Raw genomic sequence first — 14226 nt, forward strand, 5'->3', positions numbered from 1 at the left:
CGATCTCCAATGTAATCCCGTGTTAAAGAAATTACCGTTCAGAAGTAAGGAGTCCGATTTTTGAAATGGAATAATTCAAAATGTGCTGATGAGTCCTAATTTTCTTTGGTTGCTGTCATAAGTAAAAGTTAAGAAAGTGCATGATATTCAAATTTTGAAATTTAATCCGATTCCGTAGCACTGGTGTCAAGAATGAGTGACACATTTGCCTGCGACCACTGTTCAGCAGTGGAATGCATACCGCTTTGGATAAAGGACTTGACCGCTGTGAGCTCGAATTGTGTCTAAATTTTTATGTAATACATTGATAGGTCAGCTTTCTGTCTTCTGATAATTTTTGTACTGACTTTCACTCAGTTTGCGCAGTAAAAATGATAGTTTTTGTTAAAATTAGAGTTTACGCACCTTGTTATCATCTGCTAGTTCCTCGCATACTTTGTAGCGTATCGCCATTTCCTAAGATTAGCACCCGCCATGTACGTCAGGTTATTGCAGTACTCCGGTTTGTAGATCTTTTTTATTGACTGCTTGGATACTATAAAAGGCACACAAATATCAGTTATATCACCTTGTGATATAATTGACACACTAAAATTTACTTACTAATTCGCAGTTAAGCACCTTAAGAATAAGTAAATTGTGAGACTACTTACTGATACTTCGCCATCTAGTGTTCAAATTGAGGACCTCAGAACACTACTGCAACAAATGACATCGACTTGTTTATTGTAAGGTTCTAAATAGAAGGTACGCTAACTTGCCGCCATATTGGTCCCAGATTCGCATTCGTTCGAGCTTTCGATTTTTTCGACTTTATAGTGAAATGGGAGGTTGTTCTGCTCCAAATTGTGCAAACAGGTATTTTAAAGGATTTAGTCTCTATCGATTTCCAAGAGATCCGGATAGAAGAGCAATATAGCTACAGAATTGTCGTCGTGATGGATGGAAGGCAACAGATTGTTCTAGACTTTGTGAAGTAAGTATTGTATTGAGCATATAACGAGAATTATAAACCTAGTGATAAAATGAAATAGTTCAATAATTATCCAATCGTTTAACTAATTCTAAAAAAGTGAATTCGATTCGATTGTAATTGGTCTCTATACGTTATTTTTAAATAATTCTCCCTAGCAAAACTATCTGAAATGATTTCTGGACACTCTAATATGATATCCTATTGATAAATATAATATAAAATGATATCTAATGTGATGTATATAATACGAGATATATGAAATGATATCAAACTAACTTTTTACATTATACAAGGAATAATAAACAGACTTAAAAATGAAATGATATATATCAATACATAGGCTTACCGTACATCCCGGTTTGACGGTATGGTCCCGGCCAGTTTGTCATTTTGTCCCGGTTATTTTGTAAAAATTTAAAAGTGCAGAATGTACATGCAGTACAAAAAGTGCAGCCTTTGAAAATGGCGATTAGGCAACACGAATACCCCAATTGACTCTGGCCTGCACGCTGCGTCGCAAGTCATTGTTGAGCATGCGCAATCTTAGTTGAGTTTAGATTGCGAGTCGGTGTTTCTTTTCGTCGTGTTTGTATTTTTTTTTTACTTAATTAAATTAATTTAACCCCAAAAAGAAACTGTGTGTTTATGGATGAATTAAAAAAGGATTATCCGTTTTTGAAAAACGTTTGTGGCATATTGACGAAGTGAAATGTGAACAGTGCTCTTCAGAATTTTCTGTGGTTCACGGTGGGCGTTTTCGGACATTAAAAAAAATCACTTGACATGTGCGAAACATAAGGCTAGTCTAGCAGCGGCAGGAACTTCCTCAAAGATATTGTCATATTTTAAAGGTGCTGATCCAAGTGACAAAGAGTTTTTAATAGCTGCTAAAAAAGCAACTTTTGCATTTCATGTTGCTATTCACAATCTCAGCTTTAAGTCTGCCGATTGTTCATCTAAATTGATATCAGAGCTTTTTGAAACAAAGTTTAGACTAGGTAGAACAAAATGTGAAGTTGTCATTGTTAAATTTTCCACCAAAGAGAAGCAGAAATAATTACACATTACTTAGTTTACATATTAGCAGTTATAGTCACTTCCAATTTCTCGTGATGTTTACACTCTAACTTCTATTTCTGATGGGTGTATTATTTTCTTACATATAATATAATCTGTTATGGATTCCTGTTCTCTTCTGTTTCCATAAGTTATTTTATGCTGATAAAATGTATTCATTATATTTAACTTATTATTTACACAGAACTGTATCAATGTTTTGTTAAATTAAATCTTTGCATAATTCCATGTATTGTGGTGGTGTAGCTAGAGCTTTTGATGCCCCTCTCAATACACACCAAAAATACTACAAAAAGTCAAAATGACTTATAGGGAAATAAATTAAAACACTATGTTTATTTTGAAGTAAAACTTTGATTTCAATATTCTAAAATATTATTTTTCTTTCTTTTCTGTTGACAGTGGAAAAGTTATTTCATAATAATGTAGGTAATTCTTATTCAATTTTATTTAGAAAAGTTCCTCTCATAACTGGCAACGCTTACAGCATATGTGAGGAAATTTCGCAGTAGTATTACAATCTTTGGAAATGAGTTTCTGAGTTGTATTTTAGAATTTACTGCAAAAGTGCTGCCCAGGGTGGACCGCCCCCTCCACTCCTCCTCCATAGCTATGCCTCTGGTCTGACATCAAGGAAAGGGAGAGAGCCATCCACCTCTAATTCTACAGTAAATTTAATATTTATGTGTTGACTGTTGATCTGGTCAACGAAGTTCTTTAGAGATTCAGAACTATGGCTCCAAATTAAGAAGATGTCATCGACATATCTTTTCCACAATTTTGGTTTCAAAGGAAAGCAGGAGATAGCGTTTTCTTCAAAAGATTCCAAATATAGATTTGAAAGTATGGGCGATAATGGTTATCCATGTCTAAACCATGTTTGTAAATAATATCTTTAAACTGGAAATAGCCAGAACTAATATAATCAGTTGATGAACACATAACTTTTTTTGATAATTTATGTTTCCAGTTTTATGGGACAAATTGGAAAATATCTTTTGCTGCTATGATGAACTAGAAAGAAAAATTGTGGAATCCAAAGAAATCGTCCACAATCAACTATAACAACCTCAGTTATAATCTTTTGGACTGCCATTGTGCTGCCATCGAACTTTGGCGTTCAGGAGATATTGAATGCATGTGCACGCCCAACAATAATGAGATACACAGAACAGCTTCAAATGTCAATACGCTAACGTTTTAATGTTTAGATTTTTTATTCTTTCGCAATTTTTGTTGATTGCTCTTATTGTGCACCCAAAGAAGTCTTCTATGAAGACGAAAGTAGTCGTGCTAAATTAAACAGTATTTTTTTATTTTTTTTTATCACTTGGCTTTCAGTCACTTAACCATTTTAAAAAATATATTTATCTGCCCAGTAAATCCATTATACCATATATATATATATATATATATATATATATATATATATATATATATGGCATAATGGATTTTTTTTTTAATCAGGGTAGGTGTGTGTGTGTGTGTGTGTGTGTATGTATATATATATGACTACTACTACTATTAACTCGGAGGTTGGATATGTTCATTTTAATATAAACTGAATAAATATCTGAGAATTATTTGAAAACGCAACATGTTTCGTCGGGATTGACTTCATCAGGCGTTAAGAGCATAGAAAGCTATTAAAAGACACTGAAAAAAAAACAAAAAAAACTTTGAAACACTCTAAAGCTATAATATTCGACTGTAAATTGCAGTTATTATGAACTCGAGTGTCCGTGTTAAAGTTCTATTGTTGTACACTTGTGCGTGTGTGGAACCACAAGATCTCCAGTATCTGATAGTAGATCTGAAAGATTCAGGCAAATTATAGCTGAGATTATTGTTCATATGAAGAGGGTCAAGGTGATTTCTTTTGACTCGACAATATAGCGTTCTACCTCATCATGGCAAATGTGAATGTTTGAAGTTGTTGTCCAATTTACTTCATGTTGGTGGCTTTCGTTGTTCGTGTTTATTGAAAACAAAAACGCCTGATAGGGCAGTAGCTCTGGTTCTCTTGTAAGCAATGTCTCTCTGGTGTTCCTTGAGACGTAGGAGGAGAGATTTCTCTGTTTGGCCATAGAAGGTTTTCTGCACTCACATGTGACTTTGTATACACCTGGGAATTGTAGAAGGTTGTGAGATTGTTTGTAGTTGCTGAAACTTGTTCTTATTTTTGGAAGAACTGAAAAGCACGTTTGTATGTTAAATTTCTTTATGATTCTACTCAGTTTTTTGGATAGTGTGCTGATATATGGCAAGGAGATATAACTTTGGAGTCCTTCTGAGTCTCTATGTTGACAGTGGGATAATTCTTTGTCGATACTTTTTAAAGAGTAGCTATTGCTTTTAAAGGCCCATTTAATATGTTGTAGTTCTTTTTTTAGTTCTTCATCTGACAGCACAGATCTTGCACGATTTGCAAGAGTTGATATAATACCCAACTTTTGCACTGGATGGTGATGTGAGGATGCATGCAAATATCTGTCCGTGTGTGTTGGCTTTCTAAATATAGACTTTTATTGATTCAGGCGTCTTGGTGAGTTTAACATCTAGGAAACAGAGGGAACTATTTTTTTAAATCTCCATGGTCAATTTGATATCCTGATGGAGGGTGTTTAAGTGGTTGAAAAACCTGTGAAGATTCTTAATACCATACTCCCATATGAGGAATATGTCATCCACATATCTAAGCCAAATCTTGGTTTTAAACTAAAAGAGGAGATTGCCTTTTAGTTTAAATCCTCGAAAAAAATGTTGGCTAATACAGGAGAAAGAGGCTTCCCATAGCTAATCCTTTGATCTATTTATAAAGTTTACCTTCGAATTCAAAATAGCCAGAGTTTACACAGTGAGATAGTAGAGAGAACATTTTATTTGAATTCTTGTTCTTTAAAATATGGAGAACTTCTTGTGTCGGAATGTTGGTAAAGAATGCTACCACGTCAAAGCTCACCATGATGTCAGAAGATTTCAGTCCTTCATTTTAGAGACAAAACTGTTTAGTTTTTAAAATAAGATTTTCCTGCATAAGCTTTTAACGATGATGCTAGATATTTAGATAACCTGTAGGTGGGTGAGTCAAGGCTGTCTACTATAGATCTCAGTGGATAGTTTTCTTTATGTACCTTAGGAAGACCATATAGCCTTGGAATGAGTGGGTGTGAAGAACGGATTGAAGCCATGTATTTCGTGGAATTTATGTGGTCTTTTGTAGGAGATTATTGGTTCTATTGTGTATTTCTCTTGTTGGATCCCTCTCAATTTCCGAATAACTATCTGACTAACAATGTTAAGATTTTTTTTCTCGGTAGTCTATTTTATCTAGAACTACAGTTGCATTCCCCTTATCAGCTTTTAAGATGACGATGTCCTTGTTAATTCTTAGATTTTTAATTGCAAGTCTCTCACCAGGGGATATAATATCAGAAGGAGGTTTTGCATTGTTGATTGCAAGAATTGCTTCTATGCGAAGTAAACTCACGTCTGCGGTAGGAAGTAGCGAAGCTGCTTTCTCCATCTTAGTTAAAACTCAAATCTTCTGACATCATGGTAAGCGTTGACGTGGTAGCACTCTTTACCAACATTCCAACACAAGAAGTTCTCCATATTTTAAAGAACAAGATTTCAAATAAAATGTTCTCTCTACTCTCTCACTGTGTAAATTCTGGCTATTTTGAATTTGAAGGTAAACTATAAACAGGTCAAAGGATTAGCTATGAGAAGCCCCCTCTCTCCTATATTAGCCAACATTTTTTTCGAGGATTTTGAACAAAAGGCAATCTCCTCTTTTAGTTTAAAACCAAGAATTTGGCTTAGATATGTGTACGATATATTCCTCCTATGGGAGCATGGTATTGAGAATCTTCACAGGTTTCTCAACCACTTAAACAACCTTCATCAGGATATCAAATTGACCATGGAGATTTAAAAAAATAGTTCCCTTTGTTTCCTAGATGTTAAACTCACCAAAACGCCTGAATCAATAAAAGTCTCTATATTTAGAAAACCAACACACACGGACAGATATTTGCATGCGTCCTCACATCACCATCCAGTGCAAAAGTTGGGTATTATATCAACTCTTGCGAATCGTGCAAAATCAGTACTGTCAGATGAAGAAGAAGAAGAACTTAAAAAAGAACTGCAACATATTAAATGGGCCTTTAAAAGCAATAGCTACTCTTTAAAAAGTATCGACAAAGAATTATCCCACTGTCAACATAGAGACTCAGAAGGACTCCAAAGTTATATCTCCTTGCCATATATCAGCACACTATCCAAAAAATTGAGTAGAATCTTAAAGAAATTTAACATACAAACATGCTTCTCGACTCTTCTAAAAAATAAGATCAAGTTTCAGCAACTACAAACAATCTTGCAACCGACAATTCTCAGGTGTATACAAAGTCACAGTGAGTGCAGAAAACCTTACTATGGCCAAACGGAGAAATCTATTCTCCTACGTCTCAAGGAACACCAGAGACATTGCTTACAAGAGAACCAGAGCTACTGCCCTATCAGGCCATGTCCTGTTTTCAACAAACACGAACAACAAAAGCCACCGACATGAAGTAAATTGATCAACAACTTCAAACCTACACAATTGCCATGATGAGTTAGAACGCCGCATTGTCGAGTCAAAAGAAATCACCTTGGACCTTCTTCATATGAACAATAATCTCAGCTATACGTTGCCTGACTCTTTCAGCTCTACATTCAGATACTGGAGATCGCGTAGTTCCACACACGCACAAGTGTACAACAATAGAACTTTAACACGGACTATAGCTCGAGTTCATAATAACTGCAATTTACAGTTGAATATTATAGCTTTAGAGTGTCTCAATGTTTTTTTTTTTTTTTCAGTGTTTTTTAATAGCTTTCTATGTTCTTAACGCCTGATGAAGTTAATCCCGACGAAACATGTTGCGTTTTCAAATAAATCTCAATTTGTTATAATTATCAGATTTTTAGTCAGTTTATATTAAAATGAACATATTATATATATATATGTATTAGTTTTATGTTTTCTTTAAAGATATAAATTTAGGAAAGACAGCATGGAATTTGCAACGTTTGAAGAAGACCAACCTGTTGATGTTTAGTCCAATCCTCTTTAGTGTCTTGTTGAAGTTTCTTTTATTATTGATAATAGAAGCCTCGTCATGAAGGTTATAGATGACAGAATGATCATTGACTCGGTTAACATACATAAAACTATGTATGTTAACCGAGTCAATGTTCATTCTGTCATATATATATATATATATATATATATACCATCATCAGTTACATTGGCTCAATAAGTAGATATGTTCATATTTTTTTGACTGACTGAAACCGAGAAAACAGACAAGTTAATTTATTGAAGCACATGACCTGTTTCATCAAAAATTAGTTCTTTAGGTGTGGGAACACCTAAAGAACTCATTTAGGTGTGTTCTTTAGGTGTGGGAACACACCTAAAGCAAATGAAAAACCCAAAAAACACTGTGCCATTGTAATAGCAGACTTATAAACTGAAGTTAAGTTTGAATTGTTGTTATAGTCCATGCTGTAGTCCTATTGTTGTTTATATGCAAGCATGTGAGTTCACGCATACACTAGTATCTAATGGCTGAACTATGCGAGTCAAGTAGACTATATAACTGAGATTGCTGTTGATGTGAGAAGAGTCCAGGATGATTTCATTGGATTCAACTATGCAATGTTCCCTTCATCGTGACAAATATAAACGTTTGATGTTGCATTCCAATCTATTCCATGTTGGTGGCCTTCATCGTTTGTGTTCACTGAGAAAAAGACGTGACTTGAGGGTTCTTTTGCTCTGATTCTATTGTATGAAATGTCTCTCTGATGCTTCTCTAGTCGTAGGAGGATTGACTTTTCACTCTGTCCATGGTATGGTCTCCCACAATCACATATTATTTTATATACACCAGGGAACTGAAGATGGTTGTGAGGTTGTTTTGGGTGGCTTCGAACTGACCTTCATTTTGGAAGAGTTGAAAAACACATCTTTATATTAAATTTTTTCAAAATTCTTCCTAGTTTCCGAGAGAGTTAACTGATGTAAGGTAAAGAAATATAATCCTTGGGGTTGTTAGGGATCTCTGTTGTTTCGAGGGCTCTGGTATAGTGTCCTCTTAATGTTTTTGGAAAAGTATCCATTATTTAAGGAAGTTCTTTCTAGATATTTGAGTTTATTTGTTAATAGTTCTTCATCGGATAATACTGAGCGTATGCGGTTGATGTAGAGATTGAAGAAAAAGACGTGTGTTTCTTGGAAGTTCCGTTGTCGTCTTGAGATTGTTTGTTCGATTATGTATCTCCCTCGTTGGGTCTCGATCTATTTCAGAATAGGTGTCTGATTTGTAATAATGCCAGGATTTTCTCGCGATAAGCTATTTTGTTTAGTATGACGATTGCATTGCCCTTGTCTGTTTGGAGGGTATGGCAAAGAGGTATTAAATAAAAAAATATCATTTAATACAAGTAAGATTAGTAATGATATGGAGAAAAGAAAACTAACAAATTAATACACATTCTTAGAGGAAGTGTTTACATTAATCAGAAGATGTTATAAAACTCTTAAAGGAAAGCCTGAAATATTGTGATCTGGCCGAGGGAAACTCTGCATACCTAAGAATGATTAAGAGAAGCAAAACTAAAGAAATAAGAACAGAGAGTAATATCAACAAAAGAATGGCTGCTCATGCTACCTATAACTGTAAAGCACAATTGCTAGTCTGGTAATAATTGGAATACAACCAACTGAATAAAGTGGTATTTCTTATGAAATTCACTCCCAGATTAAAAAGCCATCTTTAAACTTTGACCATCATTTTACAATTTTGAAGTATGCAAGAAATACGTTCATATCTAACATCATCCTCAGTGTTTTTCCTGAGGACATCTTCAACTTCCGATTATAATATGACTACATTCCTTTAGCAAATCAAATCAGGTTTGCCAACACAGTCTTCGTTTTAAAGAGCGATAATATTCACTCTTATTGTGCACTGATAGATTAAGCATTATTTTTGTTTTTCGTTACAAATATTAAATATCTAGATTAAAATTTAAATATTAGTTGCTGTTAAACATTAACATATTAGTTAATATGGTGAAAATATTTTATTTATGAAATGAAGTTTTAATTTAGCATTAATTGCCTCGTTTTCCTTTACAGAACGTGAATAGGATTACTGCCAGGAGATATTTTGCCTACTAATACATTAAAACCAAGCAGACAAGCAACAACATATGAAGCAAATTAAAAAAAAAAAAAAAAAATGAGTTCTCCTTCTGCAGTAGCGAAGAAGGGTCAACCACATTTCTTACTGAAATGTCTTAGTTCAGACAACAATAATCACTCGGATAAAAGCATCTTTATGTGTAAAGTATTTCCACAAAGCCTTTAAGCGAAAAGATCATCTTAAAGCGCTGTAGAATTCATTGCAGTCAAACAGAAATGGCTTCCAGTGGTAAACCATCATGTGAAAAATGTTGGAAAAAATTTCATTGCCGTGGCAGCCTAAAAGCACCAGAAAGTGCATGTGAAGAAAAATGTCTTTTGTAAGACATCCTAGAAGAAATTCTTTGATTCCGCAAATCTTCGACAGCATCTGTAAACGCACTAAAGCGAGAAGCTATTTCATGTGAAACTTGTAGCTCAACCATGTGAGATATACGATTGGCGGTTTTACAGTTTATATTATTTCAAGATACGCAAAATTGTGGATCACGCATCAGAACATTGTTTCAAGTGTGAAAATGCCAGAGGACATATCCCTATAGGTCAGGCTTCATAGACACATAAGGTTGACTCATACCTAAAAATATTTTCGTTGTTCCGAATGTATAAACTGGTTTTCCTGTTTTAATTATTTTAAGCTACATGTGAGGAATTGAAATCTGAATACAGCAAGCGCTTGTCGATTAACATACAGCCGAACGCAAAAGTAATTGCCAAACTCTTGGCGGTGAAAGGCGTTTTTCCTGTGAAGTGTGTGCGAAATCAGTTTCTGCAATGGCATTTCTTAAAACACATTCCGTTGTTCACACAAATGAGAGACCTTTTCAATGCCAAATATGCCACAAGACATTTGCTCTCCCTCATACAATAAAACTCCACTTAGCTAATGTACACTTGAAGAAGAAACCTATCACCTGTGAAATATGCGACAGTGCCTTTTCTCAGAAAAGAAGTCTTTTTCTTCACATCAGAACGTTTCACCGAAAACACCAACTTACTGAAGAAAAACATTTTTCGTATGAAATATGTGGCAAAGAATTTTCTCAATCAGGCTATCTTAAAAAACACATGAAAAGGCATACCACAGATTACTCATTTGCATGCAAAATCTGTGACAAGAAATTCTTAGGCTCGTCTGACCTGAAAAGACACGAAAGAATTCACACCAGAGAGAAACCGTTTCTATGCGAAATTTGCAACTAGAGGTTTTCAGTCAGTTCAAGTCTGAAAAGACATTGCAGAATACATACTAATGAGAAACTTTTCACTTGTCATGTATGTAGCTCCATGTTTTCCACTCTAAGCACCTTCAAACGGCACCAAAAACGTCATCATCTAACCGAAGAGAAACTTTTTTCCTGTAAAATATGTTGTAAACAATTTCCTGAAGCGGGCTATGTGAAAAAACACATGAAAAGGCACACCACAGATTACTCATTTGCATGCGAAATCTGTCACAAGAAATTCTTCTATGCATGTGAGCTGAAAAGGCACGAAAGAGTTCACACCAGAAATAAACCATTTCCATGTGAAATTTGCAAAAAAATGTTTTCTCAGAATTCGAATCTGAAAACGCATCTAAGAGTACATACTGGTGAGAAACCTTTCACTTGTCCAACGTGCGGGAAAACATTCTCCCGAAAAGGAAATCTGATTACCCACTCAAGATTTCAACACAGTTAGCTATTGAGTCAGGGTGGATGTGTCCTTGTCGCATATGTACAAGTAATTTTGCATTGATTCAAAATTAATTAATCACAACTTACAAATTATTTCTTTTGAATGGGCTTTATTAATATATGTTTTTTTATTGAAGAAATATATATTAGGAAAAATCACTGTCGAAGTCCTAATTGAAGTTTAAAAGTATCACACTTACATGGACAGATGGGAAGTCATCAAAACAATGACAATTTAAAGTTCTCAAAACAGTGCAAACGAATGTGTTTTAATGTCACAAAAAACTGAAAACTTGTAGAACACTTAAAATGCAATGTTATTGAACTGCAACTATAAATTACCAACTACAGTAACTATGAGTAATACATTATACAGAAAACAAAGGAAATTTTGTATGAATTAAATTTGTTACAAAAAAAAACCAGATATGCATTGTAAATATGTAATCATAATTTGAATAATAAAAAAGAAGTGATTTAAAAATATGTAATGAAATGTATGTATCATATAAGTATAATCAAATTTAATCTAAATATGTAATCACGATATATAATCATAATTTTAATAAAAAAAATTTAGCAAATGTGATGTTTACCAAGCATTGTGATGCAAAAAGCGGCTTGGAATAAGTTATATGAGTCTCCATATTTTTTTTGGAAACTATAAGCATTTTCTTGTGTTTATTGCAACTGCAACGACCAAGGAACATCACTTAGAATGGTACGGTCTCGTGGAATGAAAAAGTGGGTATTAATTAGCAATCTGGAGAGACATACATGTATTCAGTTAGCCATGTGAATCCAAAGATGTTCGCTCCAGTAGAATACGAGGAAGGCCATTTCATTTAATGTGGTTTTTGGAACTACCATTTCCAAAGACTGAAAATGTGAACGTTGATTTAATTGTAATCCAAATTGTACTCCAGCATAACGTTCTGGAGCAACACCACGCAACTCACATGCAAGAATTAAGAATAAAAGACAATCAACGTAAATCAGACTTGTCTTTGATCATCTATCAGTAACACCACCTGCCCTCCTGTTAAATCAAATATACTTTCTACTCCTTTGAATGGAACATCTGGGAATGGGCATCACGATTAGGAAGAAAAGATGCATAGCTCTGGCGAAAACGAAGCCGAGCAGAAATGATATAGGCTAGATGAATCTAGTCTCAGCCACTTCACTCTTATTTTAGCTCATTCAGAAGTGAGACTTCCATTCTTAGAAGATACTTACATGATTCAGAAGATATCACCGATGCTTAGCAGTTGAGATCTGCAGATACATCAGTCAAGGGGAGGTAATCCAGTGCACATTTATGTACAGGTGAAAGATCTTTGCCAGAATTTGATGATGCAAGCAGAGATTCTTGCTGCATGAATGTAGAACAGACCGAGATAATATTGAAACTTCGATAAACACTGTTAGCAAAACAAAAGATTTTATACCTGAAACTACATTTGTAGGCAGAAAGACTGGTATGTTCGTTCGGTAGTTTTGGTGAGAGAAATGCTGCTTCAGTGATATAATTTCATAAGAGTACAAGTAAAAGTTATACTCCCTGAATATAAGCAAGGTACTACTCGTCTATCCCAAATCCTAGTTCAGAAAAATCACTGCAGCAAAGGTGATAGACACATCAGTGGTAGCAGCTGTTCTCCAGCTCATGAGCTGAGTGCCTGCATATCATCAGATTGGAGGATGCAGTCCTTATCTGTATATTACGAAACAATAGAAATCCGAACATCAGTGTTCTTTTTATTTAAGTAGTATATCTTGTTTTGATGAAAAATTGAGTGCTCAGGGGACAAATGATCAGAGCCATTTTTATTTTAAATAGAAATGCTTCTTGTTTCTTATTGTTTTTCTTCTTTGTATTATTATTATACATTAATATCGAATAAATTCAATATGACATTTTAAAATCTCCACATAAAGGATTATGCGGATTATGTTCGTATTATGCAAGTACTGGTATATTTTCATTGGAAATATCAAGTCTCTTCATTAATTTGAAATAATATATTCATTTCTAAGGATATCTGCTGGGAAAGGGAGGGTGAAGTGTAGACTTGTAACCGTTGTTCAAAATCTCTATTTTGTATAAAGAATGCGTGTAGTTGGATATACCAATCTATTAGTGCAATCATTTGCAGAGGACAAGCAGAAAGTGCAAGTGGGTAACCGAGAAGCTAGGATGTCACCATCTCCATCAATAAATTTGATAGATTACCTACTTTTTTATTATTATGATGCTCTTCTAAAATCAGATCGAATCATTAATAGAATAAAATTGTTAAAAATTACAGACCTTATAGTGAAGAGATGATAATTTTTTCCTTTAAAATTTAGGTATGTTACTTGTAATAAATGATCTCTTTTTCTTTAATGCTTCTTTTGCCATAGCAATTCTTCGCATTTTCAGTTTGCATTCTCCATTTATTTGAATAATTCCCACAACATTTATGAAATATTTTGCTTGTTCAATATTCTCACGTCTAACCACTATTTTAACTATCAAACTTTGTTCTTTTGACATTGTCACCATTAATTAATTTTTTTTTTTTTTTGTATTTATCTTAAATGCGTAAACAGAGAGAACATCGACCATCTTAAATAACATTGTTTTAAATCTGTTCATTCACAGCTAATACAGCTATGTCATGCAGAGCATTTCATATCTGTACCCTACCTACTGTCATAAGTTCAATTGTGGTCAGGGACTGGAATCAAACTTTTTTCCGCTTTGGGCGGCCTTGCACTATCAATGCAAATACCATTCTCGCAGATTTGCAATGCCTGCTGTAGTTCACGTATATATCCGAATACTGGGCAGTCATCTTCCTCAGTAATAAACCTAACTGTACTACGGAAGTTGTTCGTCCTGTAGGACTTTCAAACCACAATCGAATTTTTTATTGTTCTCCCATTCAGCAACATGCACGAGGATCCTCATCCACTCGTTAAGCTAAATGGAGCATCTTCATGATTGCTGGGCTAATGTCGCTGGTCGGATTCAAGCATTCGAACACTTGTTATTCATGTCGAAACATTTATTTCCGTTCCGCTTTAAATTGTTGTCTCTTATAACCAAGAGTGTGTCCATCCACCAATACGCTTGCCGGAAATGTAAACCATCAAACATATCTAGCTGGCTTTTCTGTTTGCGCTCAACTCGAAATATTTCAACCCAAATTATGAACACATCCAAAAATTGATTTCAA

General features: G+C 34.4%; 1 long non-coding RNA gene across 1 annotated transcript; it reads left to right on the top strand.

The window, feature by feature from the left end:
* The first annotated feature begins 846 nt into the window (after positions 1-846).
* LOC150093480 (uncharacterized) lies at positions 847-11485 on the top strand. The gene is made up of 2 exons (XR_016550430.1): positions 847-976; positions 9255-11485. It is a non-coding gene; the product is annotated as an uncharacterized LOC150093480 (long non-coding RNA).
* Positions 11486-14226: the final 2741 nt, after the last annotated feature.

Source organism: Typopeltis vanoorti, chromosome 24, assembly GCF_054136105.1.
Source record: "Typopeltis vanoorti isolate ZY-2024b chromosome 24, IOZ_Tvanoo_1.0, whole genome shotgun sequence".
NCBI classification, from domain to species: domain Eukaryota; kingdom Metazoa; phylum Arthropoda; class Arachnida; order Uropygi; family Thelyphonidae; genus Typopeltis; species Typopeltis vanoorti.